General features: G+C 45.4%; 1 pseudogene; it reads left to right on the forward strand.

Annotated features, from left to right (window-relative positions):
* Positions 1–16905, forward strand: part of LOC119338729 — a 93691-nt pseudogene that overhangs the window by 39946 nt on the left and 36840 nt on the right.

The following is a 16905-nucleotide window of genomic DNA, read 5'->3' on the forward strand; positions in this document are numbered from 1 at the left end:
GTGGCGTCTCCGGGCATCGAGGAGGGAGGCAACCAGGCAGGAGGTGGCCAGGGGGGAAGCAGGAGGTGGCCGAGGCCTCTCGGGCGCGCGCCACGCCTCGCCTCTGTTCGTCCTCCTGGCAGAGGAGGAAGAGGACAAGGGGGAGGAGGTGGGCTGGGCCGGCTGGGCCGGCCAGATGGAGCTGGGCCAGGCTCTGGTGGGCTGCACGGTAAGGCCAGGTAACTTCCTTCTCTCTCTCTCTCTCTTTTGTTTTAATTCTGTTTTCTATTTTGCAGGTTTGTTTTGAATTTGGTTTTGAAACCAATTCAATTTATTTTACTTCTGACAATATTTTTAGGAGCTAAAAGAATTAAAACAATGCTCCACAAAAATATTTCAGAATTATTGGACCTATATTTATTTAACAGTAGATATAAGTCCAATTCAAATAGCTATTGATTTAATTCAAATGCCCAAAATAAATGTTTCTGAGATACCGAAAATATTGGTTTGGATTTTACCTCTTGCCAATATTTCCAGAGGATAACAAGAACATTTTCTTGGACTTATTTGAAGCAATTTTTATCTTGATCATTTTTTTTAAAGGATTCTGAGGCTTTGAAAATTCCTCAATTCAAATTTCATTTGAATTTAAACATGATGCAGCAACCAAGCTAGTCCAAGGCCAGGGTAAAGCTAGGGATGTGACACGTAGGGTCCGCACGCTTAACGTTACGATGACAGGTTTATTATGAGTTTATAAGTTTTGATGTACTGAAGTTTGTTCGGAGTCCCGGATGTGATCACGGACATGACGAGGAGTCTCAAAATGGTCGAGACATAAAGATTGATATATTGGACGACTATATTCGGACACCGGAAGTGTTCCGGGTGTTTTCGGAGAAAACCGGAGTGTCGGAGGGTTACCGGAACCCCCCCCCCCTGGGAGAAGTAATGGGCCTTATGGGCTTTAGTGGGGAGAGAGAGGGGCAGCCAGCATGGGCCGTGCGCCCCCTCCCCCTCTGGTCCGAATTGGACTAGGAGAGGGGGGGTGGCGCCCCCCTCTTTCCCTTTCCCTCTCCCCCTTCCTTTCCCCTTCCTAGTAGGAGTAGGAAAGAGGGAGTCCTACTCCTACTAGGAGGAGGACTCCTCCTCCTTGGCGCGCCCACAAGGGCCGGCCGGCCTTCCCCCTTGCTCCTTTATATACGGGGGCAGGGGGCACCCTAAAAAACACAAGTTGATCTTCAAGATCATTCCTTAGCCGTGTGCGGTGCCCCCCTCAACCATATTCCACCTCGGTCATATCGTCGCGGAGTTTAGGCGAAGCCCTGCGCCGGTAGAACATCATCATTGTCACCATGCCGTCGTGCTGACGGAACTCATCCCCGACACTTTGCTGGATCGGAGTCCGGGGATCGTCATCGAGCTGAACGTGTGCTGAACTCGGAGGTGCCGTATGTTCGGTACTTGGATCAGTCGGATCGTGAAGACGTACGACTACATCAACCGCTTTGTCATAACACTTCCGCTTACGGTCTACGAGGGTACGTGGACAACACTCTCCCCTCTCGTTGCTATGCATCACCATGATCTTGCGTGTGCGTAGGAAATTTTTTGAAATTACTACGTTCCCCAACAGACACTTACCATCATTGTCCATCTTCCATTTAAAATCCATCTGTACCCAACAGCCTTACGACCATCAAGTAGTTCTTCCAGAGTCTATACTTTGTTTTTATACATGGATCCTCTCTCGGATTTTATGGCCTCGAGCCATTCGTCGGAATCCGGGCCCACCATCGCTTCTTCATAGCTCGTAGGTTCATTGTTGTCTAGCAACATGACTTCCAAGACAGGATTACCGTACCACTCTGAAGTAGTACGCGTCCTTGTCATCCTATGAGGTTTGATAGTGACTTAATCCGAAGTTTCATGATCACTATCATCAGCTTCCACTTCAATTGGTGTAGGCACCACAGGAACAACTTCCTGTGCCCTGCTACACACTAGTTGAAGTGATGGTTCAACAACCACATCAAGTGTCCACCATCCTCCCACTCAATTCTTTCGAGAGAAACTTTTCTCGAGAAAGGACCCGTTTCTAGAAACAATCACTTTTGCTTCCGGATCTAAAATAGGAGGTATACCCAACTGTTTTGGGTGTCCTATGAAGATGCATTTATCCGCTTTGGGTTCGAGCTCATCAGGCTAAAACTTTTCACATAAGCGTCGCAGCCCCAAACTTTTAAGAAACGACATCTTAGGTTTCTCCAAACCATAGTTCATATGGTGTCATTTCAACGGAATTACGTGGTGCCCTATTTAAAGTGAATGTGGTTGTCTCTAATGCCTAACCCATAAATGATAGTGGTAATTCGATAAGAGACATCATGGTATGCACCATATCCAATAGGGTGCAACTATGATGTTAGGATACACCATCACACTATGGTGTTCCAGGCGGTCTTAGTTGTGAAACAATTTCCACAATGTCTTAATTGTGTACCAAACACATAACTCAGACATTCATCTCTATGATCATATCATAGACATTTTATCCTCTTGTTACGACGATCTTCAACTTCACTCCGAAATTACTTGAACCTCTCAATAATTCAGACTCATGTTTCATCAAGTAAATATACTTAGAATCTACTCAAATCATCCCTGAAGTAAGAGCATAACGATATTATTTGCATGCCTCAGCACTCATTGGATTGCACACATCAAATGTATTACTTCCAACAAGTTTCTCTCTTGTTTCATCTCACTGAAAACGAGGCCTTTTAGTCATCTTGCCCATGTGGTATGATTTGCATGTCTCAAGTGATTCAAAATCAAGTGAGTCCAAATGATCTATCTGCATGGAGTATCTTCATGCGTATATACCAATATGACCCAAATGGCAGTGCCACAAGTATGTGGTACTATCATTACTATTTTATATATTTTGGCATGAACATGTTTATCACTACGATCGAGATTTAATAAACCATTCTTTTTAGGTGCAAGACCATTGAAGGTATTATTCAAATAAAGAGAGTAACCATTATTCTCCTTAAATGAATAACCGTATTGTGATAAACATGATCCAATCATGTCTATGCTCAACGCAAACACCAAATAACAATTATTTATGTTTAACACCAATCCCGATGGTAGAGCAAGCGTGCGATGTTTGATCACATCAACCTTGGAAGCACTTCCAACACATATCGTCATCTCACCTTTAGCTAGTCTTCGTAGACTTTTATTTCAAGTTACTAACACTTAGCTACCGAACCGGTATTTATTACCCTGGTGCTACTAGGAGTACTAGTAAAGTACACATTAATATAACGTATATCCAAAATACTTCTGTCGACCTTTCTAGCCTTCTCATCTACCAAGTATCTAGGGTAGTTCTGTTTCAGTGACCGTTCCCCTCATTACAGAAGCACTTAGTGGTTTGGGTTCAACCTTGGGTTTCTTCACTAGAGCAGCAACTGATTTGTCGTTTCATGAAGTATCCCTTCTTACCCTTGCCCTTATTGAAACTAGTGGTTTTAACCATCAACAATTGATGCTCCTACTTGATTTCTACTTTCGCGGTGTCAAACATCGCGAATTGCTCAAGGATCATCATGTCTATCCCTGATATGATATAGTTCATCACGAAGCTCTAGTAGCTTGGTGGCAGTGACTATGGAGAACCATCACTATCTCATCTAGAATATTAACTCCCACTCGATTCAAGCGATTGTAGTACTCAGACAATCTGAGCACATGCTCAACGATTGAGCTTTTCTCCCTTAGTTTGTAGGCTTAAGAAACTTGTCAGAGCTCTCATACCTCTTGACGTGGGCACCAGTCTGAAATCCCAATTTCAGTCTTTGGAACATCTCATATGTTCTGTGATGTTTCAAAAATGTCTTTGGTGCCTCAATTCTAAATCGTTAGCATTACACACTGAACTATCACATAGTCATCAAAACGTGTATGTCAGATGTTCACAACATCCGCAGACGATGCTCGAGGTTCAGCACACCGAGTGGTGCATTAAGGACATAAGCCTTCTGCGTAGAAATGAGGATAATCCTCGGTTTACGGACCTAGTCCGCATAATTGCTACTATCAACTTTCAACTAAATTTTCTCTAGGAACATATCTTAAACAGTAGAACTAAAGCGTAAGCTACGACATAATTTGCAAAGACCTTTTGACTATGTTCATGATAATTAAGTTCATCTGATTATTTAATGAACTCCCACTTAGATAGACATCCCTCTAGTCATCTAAGTGATACATGATCCGAGTCAACTAGGTCGTGTCTGATCATCATATGAGACGGACTAGTCATCATCCGTGAACAACTTCATGTTGATCGTATCTACTATACGACTCATGTTCGACCTTTCGGTCTCTTGTGTTTCGAGGTCGTGTCTGTACATTCTAGGCTCGTCAAGTCAACCTAAGTGTTTCGCGTGTGTAAATTTGGCTTACACCCGTTGTATGCGAACATTAGAATCTATCACACCCAATCATCACGTGGTGCTTCGAAACAACAGACTTTCGCAATGGTGCACATTTAGGGGGAACACTTTCTTGAAATTTTAGTGAGGGATCATCTTATTTATGCTACCGTCGTTCTAAGCAAATAAGATGTAAACATGACAAACATCACATGCAAATCATAAAGTGACATGATATGGCCAATATCATTTTGCCCCTTTGATCTTCATCTTTGAGGCGTGACATGATCACCTTCATCACCGGCATGACACCATGATCTCCATCATCATGATCCCCATTATCGTGTCTTCATGAAGTTGTCTCGCCAACTATTACTTCTACTACTATGGCTAATGGTTAGCAATAAAGTAAAGTAATTACATGGCGTTTTCAATGACACGCAGGTCATACAATAAATTAAGACAACTCCTATGGCTCCTGCCGGTTGTCATACTCATCGACATGCAACACGTGATTCCTATTACAAGAACATGATCAATCTCATACATCACATATATCATTCATCACATTCTTTTGGCCATATCACATCACATAGCATACCCTGCAAAAACAAGTTAGACGTCCTCTAATTGTTGTTGCATGTTTTACGTGGCTGCTATGTGTTTCTAGCAAGAATGTTTCTTACCTACGCAAAAGCCACAACGGTATATGCCAGTTTCTATTTACCCTTCATAAAGACCCTTTTCATCGAATCCGATCCGACTAAAGTGGGAGAGACTCTCACCCGCTAGCCACCTTATGAAACAAGTGCATGTCAGTCGGTGGAACCTGTCTCACATAAGCATACGTGTAAGTTGGTCCGGGCCGCTTCATCCCACAATGCCGCCGAACCAAGATAGGACTAGTAACGGTAAGCAGATTGAACAAACCATCGCCCACAACTACTTGTGTTCTACTCATGCATATAATCTACGCATAGACCTAGCTCATGATGCCACTGTTGGGGAACGTAGTAATAATTCAAAATTTTCCTACGTGTTACCAAGATCAATCTAGGAGATGCTAGCAACGAGAGAGAGGGAGTGCATCTTCATACCTCTTGAAGACCGTGCAAACGGAAGTGTTACAAGAACACGGTTGATGGAGTCGTACTCGCGGCGATTCAAATCGCTGAAGATCCGATCTAGCACCGAACTGACGGCGCCTCCGCGTTCAACACACGTACAGCCCGGGGACATCTCCTCCTTCTTGATCCAGCAAGGGGAGAGGATAAGTTTAGGGAGAGCTCCAGCAGCACGACGGCGTGGTGGTGGAGCTTGTGGTATTCCTGCAGGGCTTCGCCAAGCACTACGGAGGAGGACGAAGAGTTGGAGGAGGGAGGGGCTGCGCCAGGGAAGGGGTGCTGCAGCCCTCCCACCCTCCCTCTATTTATAGGGTGAAGGGGAGAGGGGTCCGGCCCCTCTAGATCCCATCTAGAGGGGGGCGGCGACCGGGAGGGGGAGACTTGCCCCCCAAGCAAGGTGGAGGTGCCCCCCTCCCCTAGGGTTTCCAAACCCTAGGCACCTTGGGCCCTTGGGGGGCGCACCAACCCACTAGGGGATGGTTCCCTCCCATATTCAGCACATTAAGTCCCCCGAGGCAGGTGGCCCCACCCGGTGGACCTCCGGACACCTTTCGGTGGTCCCCGTACAATACCGGTAACCCCCAAAACCATTCCGGCGACTGAAACTGGACTTCCCATATATAAATCTTCACCTCCGGACCATTCCGGAACTCCTCATGAAGTCCGGGATCTCATCTGGGACTACGAACAACCTTCGGTAACCACATACAATTTCCCATAACAACTCTAGTGTCCGAACCTTAAGTGTGTAGACCCTACGGGTTCAGGAACCATGTAGACATGACCGAGACGTTCTCAGGCCAATAACCAACAGCGGGATCTGGATACCCATGTTGGCTCCCACATGTTCCATGATGATCTCTTCGGATGAACCATGATGTCGGGGATTCAATCAATCCCGTATACAATTCTCTTTGTCCACCAGCATGTCACTTGCCCGAGACTCGATTGTCGGTATCCCAATACCTCGTTCAATGTCGTTACCAGCAAGTCTCTTTACTCGTTTCGTCACGCATGATCCCGTGGCTAACTCATTAGTCACATTGAGCTCATTATGATGATGCATTACCGAGTGGGCCCAGAGATACCTCTCCGTCATACAGAGTGACAAATCCCAGTTTCAATTCGTGCCAACCCAACAGACACTTTCGGAGATACCTGTAGTGCACCTTTATAGCCACCCACTTACATTGTGACATTTAGTACACCCGAAGCATTCCTACGGTATTAGGGAGTTGCACAATCTCATGGTCTAAGGAAATGATACTTGACATTAGAAAAGCTCTTAGCAGACAAACTACATGATCTTGTGCTATGCTTAGGATTGGGTCTTGTCCATCACATCATTCTCCTAATGATGTGATCCCGTTATCAATGACATCCAATGTCCATGGTCAGGAAACCATGACCATCTATTGATCAATGAGCTAGTCAACTAGAGGCTCACTAGGGACATGTTGTGGTCTATGTATTCACACATGTATTACGGTTTCCAGTTAATACAATTATAGCATGAACAATAGACAATTATCATGAACAAGGAACTATAATAATAACCATTTTATTATTGCCTATAGGGCATATGTCCAACAGGAAGAGCCCGCTGGAGCCGCCAAGGAGGACAAGAGCAAGGAGGCCACTGAAGATCAAATGCCGGTGATCGAGCAAGCACTGCCTGCCGAGGAGGAAGAAGAAGATATCCTTAAACCTTACTATGCTCATCTTACCCCCACTGAGATTGTAGCCTTCAGGATCATTGAAACAGTTCATGTGCAAAATAAATATCTCGCTCGTGAAAATATTCTACATTAAGAGCACATCACCTTCCTCTGGAGCGTCATCCGTAGATTGGAGAATCTCTTGATCCTGAAGAACAGGATCGCCACTACTTCATCACCACCACCTCATCCTTCATCACCAAAAGATAATTGAGTATCGAGTATGGGCACTCCCCTTGGCTTTCAGCTTGCTTGGGGAAGGTGCCCCGGTATTGTATCACCCCCGCTATCTTTTGCCTTTACTTTTCCTAGTTCGATCCATAGTTATCTTTTGCTTTAGATGAATAAAAGTTTAGTTTGATCCTTTCTTTTCGAGAGTTTGCTTAGTGACCTATCTTTGTAATTGTGTGTGAGATATATAATAAAATTTACTTTGAGTTTTGCTTTCTTTACTTTCATGTTTCAATAAAACAAAGGAAATAAATGAAAAGATCATATGCTAATCTTATGGTAAATGATGACATCACATGAGGAAAAGTATGTGTAGAAAATTTTATCGTAGATTGACAAACATAGAATTGGTCAATGATGCAACTCATGAAAGAATTAATAAGGGAAGAGAAGATTCACATGCAAATACACTATCCTGGAAATCTTTTGTGATTGTGAGCGCCCATAAAAATATTATATGTCAAAATTATTGACGTTGGACAAGGAAGACAACGTAATGATTTATGTTTGTTCATAATCACATAGAAGCTATATTGTCGTAGATCCTTCAACATGTGGTGTTTGCCCCCCTATCTTTGCTAGCCAAAAATTGCGCAACAAGTAGAGATACTACTTGTGCATCCAAAACCCCTAAACCCAAATCTTGTTTTGAGAGTCCATCATACCTACCTATGGATTGGGTAAGATCCTTCAAGTTGTCACCGGTGCAATAAGGCAACAAAGATTGCTTCTAAAAGTGTTAGATCATTTAGTGTAAGAGAAAATTGAGCATTGTTGAACTTGTGATGGCGAAGAATAAAAGCAACAGACTGCATAATAAAGGTTGCCATCATAAGGGGCAATATAATGTGACGTTCTCTTGCACTAAGGGGTTGAGCATACAAACAAAAAGTGCATGGCAACCTCTGCTTCCCTCTGCGAAGGGCCTATCTCTTACTTTTAGGTATTTACTTTCATGCAAGAGTCAAAGTTCTTCTCTCTATTCCTTTTTATTTTATCTTTTGGCAAGCATCATGTGGCGAGAAAGATCTAGGCACATATATCTAGTTGAGTATGGTTAGCATGAGTTATTATTGTTGACATCACCCTTGAGATGGATGTGTTGGGAGGCGAAACTATAAGCCCCTATCTTTCTATGTGTCCGGTTGAAACGTTTTGTTCATGTGTACGCGGTGAGTGTTAGCAATCATAGAAGATATATGATGGTTGAGTATGTGGACTTGCCTAAAGGCTCCGATACGTGACCCATCCTGAAAAGATGATGAATTTTAGTTGCAAAGTTGACTGAGAACATAGTTTGTTGGTTTCCAATAGAGTTTATGCTTGATACTTCGATGTTTTGATGACTTGTTACTTGTTCAAGAGAAGTCTATGATAAAATTTCTATGATAAAAGTTTAATGTTAAAGTTTGTTGTTGTCATAATAAGTTATATGATGCTTCTATGTCTGTATTTTTGTCTTTATCAACACCTCTCTCTCTCTAAGCATGTGCACATGTATTTCGATTTCGGTGTTCGCTTGAGGACAAGCGAGGTCTAGGCTTGGGGGAGTTGCTATGTCCATTTTGCATCATGTTTACCTACTGTTATTTATGTTGTTTTATTGCATAATAATGCTTTTTGGAGTAATTCTAATGCCTTTTCTCTCATAATATGCAAGGAACACACAAAGGGGGAGAATTCCAGCAGCTAGAAATCTGGACCTGTAAAAGCTATGTCAGGCTACTTATTCTGCACAACTCCAAATGAGCTGAAATTTCACGAGGATTTTTATGGAATAAATGAGGATTTTTGGAGCAAATAAGTACCAGAGGGGCCCGCCAGGTGAGCCCAACCCACCTGGGCACGCCAGGAAGCCCAGGCACGCCCTGGTGGGTTATGCTCACCTTGGCCCACCTCCGATGCCCATCTTCTGGTACATAAGTCATTTTGACCTAGAAAAAATAAGGAGAGGACTTTCGAGACGAAGCGCCACCATCTCGAGGCTGAACCTGGGCATGAGCACTTTTGCCCTCCGGCGGAGCGATTCCGCTGGGGGAACTTCCCTCCTGGAGTGGGAAATCATCGTCATCATCATCACCAACAACTCTCCCATCTTGGGGAGGGCTATCTCCATCAACATCTTCAACAACACCATCTCCTCTCAAACCCTAGTTCATCTCTTGTGTTCAATCTTTGTACCGAAACTATAGGTTGGTGCTTGTGGATGACTAGTAGTGCTGATTAAATCTTGTAGTTGATTACTATACGGTTTATTTGGTGGAAGATTATATGTTCAGATCCATTATGCTATTTAATACCCCTCTGATCTTGAGCATGATTATCATTTGTGAGTAGTTGCTTTTGTTCTTAAGGTCACGGGAGAAATCATGTTGCAAGTAATCATATGAACTTGATATGTGTTTGATATTTTGATGATATGTATGTTGTGATTCCCTTAGTGGTGTCATGTGAACATCGACTACATGACACTTTACTATATTTGGGCCTAAGGGAATGCATTGTAGAGTAGTTATTAGATGATGGGTTGCGAGAGTGACAGAAGCTTAAACCCTAGTTTATGCGCTATTCCGTAAGGGACCGATTGGATCCAAAAGTTTAATGCTATGGTTAGATTTTTATTATTAATACTTTTCTTGTAGTTGCGGATGCTTGTGAGGGGGTTAATCATAAGTAGGAGGTTTGTTCAAGTAAGAATAGCACCTAAGCACCAGGTCCACCGACATATCAAATTATCAAAGTAGCGAACACGAATCGAACCAACATGGTGAAAGTGACCGGATGAAATTCTCGTGTACCCTCAAGAACACTTTGCTTATCATAAGAGACCGTTTTGGTCTGTCCTTTGCCTCAAAAGGATTGGGCTACCTTGCTGCACTTTTGTTACTATTACCATTACTTGCTCGATACAAATTATCTTGCTATCAAACTACTCTGTTACTTACAATTTCAGCACTTGCAGACATTACCTTGCTGAAAACCACTTGTCATTTCCTTCTGCTCCTCATTGGGTTTGACACTCTTACTTACTGAAAAGGCTACAATTGATCCCATATACTTGTGGGTCATCAACGGATATCGTGCCCCCGGCACGGCGGCAAAGGAGCAAGCTTCATCGAGCCCATACACCAAGGCCAAGCCTAGAGAAAAGCTCTTTGAGAGATCAAAGGGTGTATCAAGAAGACCAAGACCAACCAGAAGGACAAGTTTTCACCGAAGGAGGAACATCCCTTGTCGGGCAAGAGACCCTGGCCAGGTCGAGGCCTCCCTGCAAGCAGAGCCAAATACGCCCGACAGACTTGCCGGGGCCAACGGAGGTCCACTCCCCCGCCAAGACTCCACCGCTCTACCGCATCGCAAGGCAAGTCACTAATCGATGCGGTGTCGAGCCCTTGGGTGGTTAAGTGGTTGTCACTTAGTGCGTGGCATTCATTTGGAGAGAATATTATCCCTATGTGACACCCGTCCAGACGCGTGTCAAACGGGCAGATTAAAGATGGCTAAAGCGACGCGACAAGGCTTGTCAGGCTACATCCACGACATGACACTAAGCAGTGCATTTAATGTGTTTTGTCCTAACTGCCAGAGTAAGGTATGATAGCATTGTTGGCTATCTAGTCATTAGATAATGACCTTTTTTCCATTGTGGTAACCCCTTGGCCTATAAAAGGAGGGCCATGGCGACCGTAGTGAGGATTCAGACCCTTGGATACTGGTACGTGCATAGCTGCTCTTGCCCCGAGACGACCTTGCCGGGCTAGAGCGCACCTCAACACTACGGTCCTCCATAAATCCACCAAAGAAGGAGTAGGCTTTTATGCCTCGCGGCGGCCCGAAACTGGGTAAAAACTAACTGTGTCATCGTTGTTGTGCTGCTCGACGGCCTCCACTCTTTGTGCAACGCATCTGTCCGGCTTGCCGAACCACAAAGGGGCTAATGGCCCCATAGGTGGTCGTGTTGAAAGACATCTTTGGCGCACCAGGTAGGGGGATCGCATGCACAAATCCAAGGCCGAGGGCCGCATGATGAGCTACGTCGTCATCAACATCGACGTGCACGCCCCATGTGATCCCTGGGAGAGAAAAGGCGATGTCACCCCATCGTCCCACCCTTCCCAGACCGGTTGTTCGCCCCTGCCCAGGCCGAGGCGACGGCGGGGGGCGACCGTTCGGCCGCCACGAGCATCCTGAACAGCGTCGCCACCATGCTTCCCCAGTCCGCGGAAAGGTATGAGACATGCAGCGACACTGCCCCTCACGGTTCTCTGCTAAGTGCGTGTATCATTCGAGGGAACCACTGGGTGGGTGGGACTAATGGAACATGTTTTCATTAGAGGAATTTCTAGGAAAAGGCCTAGGATTAAAATTACCTCTATAAGCATTGTTATTGAAATTGGTTCGCGAGATAAAATTCACATCTATGGCATCACTATTTTGCTCAATCAAAGTAGACAAAGGCACATCATTAAAATCAATAGGATCACTTTTATTAGCAACCAACTTCATAAGAGCATCAACTTTTTCACTCAAAGAATTTATTTCTTCTACCGAATTGACTTTTTTGCTAGTAGGAGCTCTTTCGGTATGCCATTGTGAATAATTTGCCATGATATTGTCTAGCAATTTAGTAGCTTCACCCAAAGTAATTTCCATAAAAGTACCCCTCGCGGCGGAATCTAAAAGATTACGAGAAACAAAATTCAACCCCGCATAAAAATTTTGTATGATCATCCAAAGATTTAACCCATGAGTTGGGCAATTCCTTAGAATCAATTTCATCCTTTCCCAAGATTTTGCAACATGCTCATGTTAAAGTTGCTTGAAATTCAAGATCTGGGTTCTAAGGGAAATGATTTTTGCGGGCGGAAAATACTTAGTAATAAAAGCATCCTTGCACTTGTTCCAAGAATCGATACTATTGTGAGGCAAAGAGGAAAACCAATTTTTTGCACGATCTCGCAAAGACAACGGAAATAATTTCAACTTCACAACATCATTGTCCATATATTTTTTTTGTTTTGCATACTGCATAGTTCCACGAATGTGTTAAGATGGGATGCGGCATCCTCATTAGGAGTACCAGAAAATTGATCTTTCATGACAAGATTCAGCAAAGCAGCATTAATATCATAAGACTCCGCACTAGTGGCGGGAGGAGCAATCGGAGTGCTAATAAAATCATTGTTGTTGGTATTTGAGAAATCACACAACTTGGTGTTCTCTTGAGTCATGGTGACTTAACAACAAGATTGCACTCAAAAACAGATCTGACAAGAAAATGGCGAACGAAAAAGAGGGCGAATAAAACGGAAATTTTTTGTGAAGTGGGGAAGAGGAAAACGAGAGGCAAATGGCAAATGATGTAAATTGCAAGGACATGAGATTTGTGATTGTGAACCTGGTTGATGTTGTTGATGTCTCCCCGGCAACGGCGCTAGAAATTCCTTCTGATGTCTCCTAGAACTACGTCGGTATTTCCGCAAAGAGGAAGGGATGATGCAGCACAGCAACGGTAGGTATTTCCCTCAGTGATGAGACCAAAGTTATCGAACCAGTAGGAGAACCATGCAACACAGTGTAAACAGCTCCTGCACACAAATAACAAATACTCGCAACCCGACGTGTTAAACGGGTTGTCAATCCCTATTGGGTAACGGCGCCAGAAATTGGCACACAGACGGGAGAAAGTTGTAATAGATTGGATAAATAGATCGCAAATAAAATAAAGTGCAGCAAAATATTTTGTATTTTTGGTTTAATAGTTCTGAAAATAAAAGCAAATAAAAATAGATCACAAAGGCAAATATATTAAAGAAGAGACCCGGGGGTCGTAGGTTTCACTAGTGGCTTCTCTCGAGAAAAATAGCAAACGGTGGAAAAACAATTAGCAGACCAAGATAGAACTTCAAATACTCATGACGACATCCATGCAATGATCATTATATATGCATCAAGTCCAAGATTAGCAGACAGACTCCTGCCTGCATCTACTACTATTACTTCACACATCGACCGCTATCCATCATGCATGTAGTGTATTAAGTTCATGAAAAAACGGAGTAATGCAATAAGAATGATGATGTAGACAAGATCTATTTATGTGTAAATAGACCCCATCTTGTTATCCTTAATAGCAATGGTACATACGTGTCGTTTCCCCTTTTGTCACTGGGATCAAGCACTGTAAGATCGAACCCTTCACAAAGCACCTCTTCTAAGATAAATAGATCAAGTTGGCCAAACAAAACCCAAATATCGGAGAAGAAATATGAGGCTATAATCAACCATGCATATAAGAGATCAAAGAAGACTCAAATAACTTTCATAGATAAAAACATAGATCTGATCATAAACTCAAAGTTCATTGGATCCCAACAAACACACCACAAAAGGACTTACATCATATGGATCTCCAAGAGACCAATGTATTGAGAATCAAGAGAGAGAGAGAGGAACACATCTAGCTACTAACTACGGACCCATAGGTCTACAAAGGACAACTCACGCATCATCAGAGAGGCACCAATGGACATGATGAATCCCTCCGCAATGGTGTCGAGATTGGATCTGGTGTTTCTGGTACTTGCGGCGGCTATAATTGATTTTCGTCGACTCCCCTAGGGTTTCTAGAATATTGGGGTATTCATAGAGCAAAGTGGTGGTGCAGGAGGCCACCGAGGTGGGAATACCCCACCTGGGCGTGCATGGGCCCCTAGGCGCGCCCTTGTGGGTTGTTCCCCCCTCGGGGCACCCCTCTGGTACTTCTTCGGCCCATCTTGTGTCTTCTGCTCCATAAAAATCCACAAAATGTTTCGCTGCATTTGGACTCCGTTTGGTATTGATTTCCTGTGATGTAAAAAACAAGCAGAAAACAACAACTGGCAGTGGGCACTATGTCAATAGGTTAGTACCAAAAAATGATATAAAATGATTATGAAACATCCAAGAATGATAATATAACAGCATGGAACCATAAAAAATTATAGATATGTTGGAGACGTATCAATGCTCAAGCGCACCTCTGTGGCAGAGGCGGCGTTCATCAAGAAGCGGATAGAGGAGGACAAAGCGCTCCGGGCTGTCAGAAAAGCAAGGCCTAGAAGAGGGGGGAGGGAGAGAAGGAGGAATCTGGAGGCGAGGGGTCCTCCAACGATAGAAGCGAGGGGCAAACCATGGAAGAGGTTGTCAAGGGTGAGCTTTCCGGGGAAGAGCTTGCTAAGGAAGAGCCCGCCATTTAGGAACCTGCCAGGATTGAGGCTCTATATGCAGTGGCGGTGGAAGCCCAGCAAAAGGATGACACCGAGGAAGCGGAGCAGCCCAAGGAAGAGTGGCTCACCGCGGGCCCTCGGGCTCTAGAGCTGGACCTGGACCTCCGTCCCCGAAGGCGGGCCAGCCGGGGAGCAGCAGCCCTAGCCCCCAGTCCCACCAAGAAGGTGAAGAAGATTGCCTCCAAAGACACCGGGGCGGATGTGGTGCACCGCCAGTCTTCTTGCCTCTCCGGGACCAAGGCTCCTCTGACCAAGCACCAAGTGATCATGGAGGGGAACTCCAGTTCCCAGCAGGGGTCGAGTTCTTAAGGCAGCTCATCTGCGCCAGAGCCCCCTACCTCCCCAAAGGGGTCAAACCCGCCGGGGAGGACCGCTCCCCCAACTTTGAAGAGGGGCAGAGCGACCCCGCCACCCATAAGCTTCGCGCTGGGATCCATGCTTATCGATTTAGGGCAAGGAAGGCGCCTTTATGGCCTCCCCTCTCTCCCTTCTTTTTTGATTGTATTCATATGGCACCAAGCGCTTGCTGGCAGGAATGAGGAGGAAGAAGAGGAACCCCTCATCCACTGTGCCAAGCAATCCAAGCTAACAGAGTTGGCGGGAGGCGGCACAAATGATCTAGCACCAAGCCCCCATCTCAGCCCCCAGCGCAAAGACGCGGCACGGGCCTCCCCCGCCAAGGGAGGCATGGAAGAGCAGCCCCCATCTCCTGCCAAGAAGGGAGGAAAACCGCCCGGGGTAAGGTTCTCCAAGAGGGGCCCATCCTGCCTGATATCCAGGCCGAGGAGTCCCCGACAAGGGCTTCCACGGAAGGGTCAGCCCATGCTGATGCCATGATCACCGAAGGAGGGAGCGGGGGTCACGCCCCGACAACTGGTGCTGCCAGGGAAACCAAAGCTCATCCGCAGCAAACATCCCCGGGTAATCCATTCACTCCTTGCTGTTGTGTTGCTCGCTTTGCTTCTGTCCCGAATTTATAGTTTTCCATGCATATTGCCTCTTCATGGTTGTTGGCGTATTTCACTTGCATTTCCATCGGCTGATGAGCCAGAGTTGTTAGAGGACGTGGCTAGCATCGGCAAGGATGTCACAGAGGAGGCCACCAAGATCGTTGCCGCAAAAGGGCAGGAGCGTGTTGTCGGGGCCATCCAAGAGGTCCCAAAGGAGGTAGAGGAGATCCCCGGCAACACGACAGGGTCGGGGCCAGTGGTTGAGGAGAAAGTTCCCCTCCAGACCATGAGCCCTCCACCTCAATTCGGCGCCTCCGACGTGGTGCTGCAGCCACTCTCGAGCAATCTGGTGTTAGTCCTTGCCCAACCAGGGCCCGGAGCCCCCGGTTCATCCGTGGTGAAGGGTACCGACCTTGATGAGGAGATCCAGCGCATCTTGGCACCGCTGTACCAGCAGATGGAAGAGGTTGACAATTCAGTTGGCGTGGCCATGGACTTATTGTTCCTGGAGTCCATGGCAGCGGGCATCAAGGACATGCAGGGCAGGCAAAACTCAAAGTGGTAGGCAATCAAGGACCAACGCCGTTCTGCCAACCTCATGGATCAAAAACTGAGGGACAAGGGCAACGAGCTGCACGAGTGGCATGACAAGCAGTTCCAGTACCTTCTGCAGCAGTAGGAGGCGGTGACCATGGCAAAGGAAGACGTCACTACCCGGGAGGTCCGTTTGGCGGATCATGCAGTGCTTCTGGTCGCCAAAGAAAAGGAAATCTCCTCCCGGGAAGGGACCCTCAGTGCCATCGATGGGGTAGCATTTCGCTGAGGAGCGCAAAACAATGCCGTTGGACGCCAAAGGCTAGAGCAGACGGTTCCGGTAGCGCTGGGGGAAGAAGGCAAGAGATTGAAGAAGAATGTCGGCTGTTGGATGTAAATCAAATGCCTTCTTAGGCTTCGACCTACTGGCCCACATGTCAGCCAGTCCATTTGTTTTTTTAGTCCATTTGGTGGGCTGGGTGAAACAACGATGTAGCATCTATGCAGCCCGTTTAAATCCCATTTGCATTTTTCTCGAAATCCATGGACTTGCTGGGCTGGGTGAAAATATCATGTTGGTCTAGACAAAGAAATGTTATAAAAACATAAACACATGATTGCACGTCTATTAATTCATTGGTCAGTAAAAT

The sequence above is a fragment of the Triticum dicoccoides genome, chromosome 7B (assembly GCF_002162155.2).
Source record: "Triticum dicoccoides isolate Atlit2015 ecotype Zavitan chromosome 7B, WEW_v2.0, whole genome shotgun sequence".
Classification (NCBI taxonomy): Eukaryota; Viridiplantae; Streptophyta; class Magnoliopsida; order Poales; family Poaceae; genus Triticum; species Triticum dicoccoides.